Source organism: Cephus cinctus, unplaced genomic scaffold, assembly GCF_000341935.2.
Source record: "Cephus cinctus unplaced genomic scaffold, Ccin1 Ccin1_scaffold0629, whole genome shotgun sequence".
Lineage (NCBI taxonomy): Eukaryota > Metazoa > Arthropoda > Insecta > Hymenoptera > Cephidae > Cephus > Cephus cinctus.
The window spans coordinates 426,239-431,013 of record NW_014333270.1 but is presented as its reverse complement, the minus strand read 5'-3'; positions in this window follow the sequence as shown (position 1 = coordinate 431,013).

Sequence of the window (4,775 nt, the reverse complement as noted above, 5' to 3'; positions counted from 1 at the left end):
ACGTAAGTATGGAGATCACGCAGTATAGAGTAACGGGCCGACAGGCGTGCGTCGGATTGTCGGCGGTGCAATAAAATCCCACAGTATTCACGTCGTCCACGCAGCAATCATTTTTGCCCTTTGATATACTGCAAAGCTTTACTACCGTGGTAGCAATATTATAGCTTATAAATTCCCCAGGATAAGTCTCCCACCCATCGGCTCTTTCCCTTTCTCTTTATCTTTATCTTTGTGTCGCCAGTTGCTCTCCTGCGGGCTTATACTTAAATGGGGCATTTAACTGGGACGCCTCCTGTGCTCTCGACATCTAACGATACGACTGGCCAATAGATAGGAATAAACATACTAACATATTTCAAGCTCCATTGCCGACCTTCCAAAAAAGTCTCGTATGAATTTTCCCACGGCTGCAAAGTCTATATTTTTCTTTTTCTTCTTTTTTCCCTCAAGAATTCTTTCGTTCTCTATTAGTACACCCACTGTCGTTATAAGAATTTTTTTTTTTTTTTGGGAATGCTTGAAAGTTTTCTTACGTGTTTTCTCGTATGCCCATTTTCTTAAATAACGTTCAACCCAATTCCCAAATGAGCTGATCCGGTAACCACAGCCAAGATAGAGATTAAGATCATGAATTTTGCATGGACCCATCACAGTTCTTCGTTTCCCGCATCCCGGATCCTGGGACGTTTCCGGGCTGTTCGGATCGGTAAAAGTAAAACGCTCGTTACCACGCGCCATTAAGATAAGAGTTACGGCATAGAGGGCATATGGATGCATGTTCATGGGCATAGCAAGGACTGGCACGCTATTGGGAAACTTCTTTTCAAAGTTTCTTCCACCCACGAGAGCCGGAGGAGTTTGTAGCTGCGAGTGAAAGACACGCGTGCGCGCGCGCGCGCCATTCCCATTTATACGGGCCGCCAGATATGACACTACTTTACATACTTAATGGGATTCCATCCCGTAGGCCTTAGTTTACGCGACGGATTCATCGTTTACGTGCTTCGCTGACTATCTCATCTTCTTTCCTTCGTTTTATATCTTCTTCTTCTCCTCCTCCTCCTTCGTCCTCTCTCTCTCTCTCTCTCTCTCTCTCTCTCCCCCTCGACAACAAATAAAAGAGTTCCCCGGACATTAAGCTTAATAACGCACTCCTTAAAACCCTTTCGATGCCTCTACTTTAATCCTTCCGTTTTCCTCTAATATACGTATCGCAGATGGGAAATGGACCTCTGACCAGTCAAGAAATGACGTTCGGCCACGATCATATCTTCTGTTCATGGACAATTTACGCACTGCTCGGTCAGGAGCTTCAATGTCTTTATAGTTGGAATTTACTGTCCAAATAGTTGATTGGTACGAGTTCGCAGCTTGCTTGGTTCCTTCCCTCACGTAGACGTCAGCCGTTATTCTAATATTCTGCCACGCGAATGGGAGTATGGGAAAGTTGTCGCCTGCCGCTTCCCTCCCAGTCTCCCACTGTCGGCAGAGCCCGGGCGGGCGCCTTGCTCTTACAGATTAGACGAGGACAAATCTGCAGCTCGTAAACGTCCAAGCGCTTGTGAGGTGCAACGTTTCCGGATAACAGGAGAAAGCGATGAAAATTCACGGAAAGGACATTTGGAATTACAGTGTGTCAAAGACACCTTCCTAAGAATGGCTGATTTACTCGAGGAAGGTTCTCGTATAACGATAAAGAGGGAACCACTTAAGCACATCGTGGAATTCATATAGGAATTCATATACATATATACGCTCGTGCATTCAATTTGCAATATAAAGTCTTGGATTTTAGCACGTTTCTTTGACTCGAATGAAATATTAATATTGACCAAGTACATTGAAGTTTCGTGCATGGAAATAAATTTGCTGCTTCTGAAAATTAGCTTCTGCGTTGAATAAGGAGTAATGAGGGTGATAACTTGATAACTGTGATAAGGTTCGTTCCTACGTATACAAATGAAAACAATTCTCGTTAAAGTTCTCATGCCATGCTGGCATTACTTTCCCGTCGTCATTTCCAAGTAACTCGTCCAGCTGGACTGCCGGGTTGCCCGGTCCCTGGCGTGGGTTGCGCTAATCGTATAATTTCGCAAGGCAATTATACTATCGTGTCGTGAGTGAAAACTTTATCGTCACCTGTGAAAAAGTGCAGCTCCAGTAAAGATAACTGTCAAGTAATAGAGCCGTGTAACTTGGAAATTATCAGATGCGAATTTGCGTCAAGACGTTAGCGTCCAAGCAAGCCCGTATAAATATCCTCCTTTGCAGTTCCCTTCCCTTTCTTCTCTACCTCGCTCCGCCTAGTTCCTATCAGCATCTCTTCGTAAGCGTAAAGGACGAACGAGTCTTTGCGACATTATGCCAGCTCTACTGTTGGCGTAGTCACGTGAGAGCGAAGAGGCGCGGATACCGGAGCGAATAAGGATGATTTCTTCATCGAAATTGTCTCTTTCTATTAATTTTTAGGTTTTCCAGTTTAGAGGTTACAGTCGGAAGCAATTCCACAGGAACGACACCTAAATAAATTCAATATCCAGAATCTATTAGGGGCTCGACGAGGCAGCACATTTAAGGCCCATGCCATTAGGAAGCCTCTTGGGAAGCAGCACTGTCGCTCTGTCCTTGTGAGTCGTCATCGACGATTGCGGAGGAGAGTGCGGTGGAGCCGCAACCCCGTTGCCTGAATCCTGAGTGGCGTGGGAGCCGGTAATGGGAAGCTTACATGTACGCGATTGTACGTGACTCTACGCGACACCCTACCCATATTTGTCTACCATTCGTCTTTTTCAACTTTGACTTCCAGCTCGTCTACCGCTCGCAGGTAATAATCTCTGCGTTCTATGGGAATTAGTAGCATTAGCTGCTTCCGTTTGCCTTAATGTGTACTTGGAGTAGAAAGAATTTCTTGAATTGTCGTTTCTCCGATACGTCCGCGTCCTCGCGCACCCTTTTACGCGTGTAAATTTCAGTGAGATTGCGCGTCATGCCAATTCTGAAAGTGATATTTCTCTCGGTCGGTGGAGCACTCAATTTTAGCATGCACGATTTATGTCTCGAATTTTTGGAATTTTTGACTCTTAAAAGATATCGCTTTGCGTATGTGAATCGCTTGAATGCATATTTTCTTCCTTATCGACCGACGATATTGCGAAGAGGATTTTTCTCTCGTGTGGTACGACGATATAACGTCACAGGGAAATTCATCGATAGTTTGTGTGTATGAGGATTTTTGAAAATCGGTTGCGTGTCAGGGCCGTATTCCTGAGGTACAGAATTGACGTGCCTTGGGGTTTCGGAGTTCTTTGTGTTGATTTTTACACCTTGGCCGTGACGGCCGGTTGGCTGGCATTTTTATGCCCGCGACTGACAGTCCCTCGACATGTTTGGCCACGTCGGGACGTTACTCGACGCCAATTTACGATGATTTCGTCCATACCAGTTCATCAATTGAATTTGTTTTCGAAAGCGTTCGGGGCGCATGCTTTTAAATTTGAGAGGAAAAAGAAACTAAAATCTGAAAGGCATTCGTAGACCGAGCATATTTTAGTGGTAAAATTAAACGACAAGCTGAGAAATATAAATGCCATCCGACAATTGGTTTTCGAGGTCCAAGCTTCAAAAGTTGATGAATCACGCGCTAGTAACGAGAGTCGAGACGTCGAGCTATACAGTATATGTATAAGGAATATATATGTAATATGTATACATATGTCAGAGGCTTCCGCACTCGATCCGTGAATCGCGTCTCTCTTAAACGGGTCTTTTTGTCGCGGGTGAGTGCGTGATTAACGGCACGATCGATTAGAGAAATTAAGGCTTTATCGTGTCGCTCGGCGATTGGTTTAATTGAATCGCGCATCCGCGCGCGCCGCGCCCCGATTCGTCAGCGTCTTAGCCTTCACGTTTCCCGAACGGCAATCGCATTCACCTTCATGTTTCTGCACGTGCACAGACCGTAAACGAACGATTCGTAAATAACTTGGTGCCCGCGAAAAATCCTGTGTCTAGTTATCGAAATATACGATGGCAGAGGAGTGCCACGTGATCATTGAGGACGCATTAATTGCCCGAGGGAAACGCCTCCTCGCGAATCTTGTCTTTTGCCGCAGTTCATTAAGGTCGTACATAGTTGATTCTAATGCGGCGAATAAATCTGTCCGACTCCGAGACTGGCCGCCTCTGCCTTCTTGGCCATCTGAGTCAACGAGACCCACGCGGAAGTCCTCCGTGGACTCGTCGCGTTTCTCACTTGAATATCCTCCTTTCCGATCGCAACGTGCTCATTGGGCCGCGCCTGTAGAAATCGATCCAAACACGTCGCGAGGATCAAGGCGATTCTTATGAAACCGGATAGGACATAGGCTGCATCTACAAAAGACTGGTCGGCGCATCTTGGTGCTTGGGGCCGTTTATCGAGCCATTCTTACCACCTTGCATGGACTTCCTTTTGTCTGACTGGCCCAACCTGATCGCGGGACGGTTATCGGATGCGGGCCAATAAATTAATAAACACTTTTTTGGCTGCGGGGGAGATCGAGGGATCGCGATATTAAACGTTTATTAATTTATTTTTTTCGTTTATTAGCCGGCGTGGTCCGCGCCGGTAATCAGGGATCTGTAATTAGTTGAACATGCTGTCTGTCCGTGGCGATTTATGCTTTTGGCCCTGAGGCCGCCGATCCCTTCGATTCTTGTACTCCCTTGGCGATGTTATTTGTCGAGAGTCCAGCTACAACTTCGACTTCAATTTCGGACGGAGTTTCTTTCTTCGA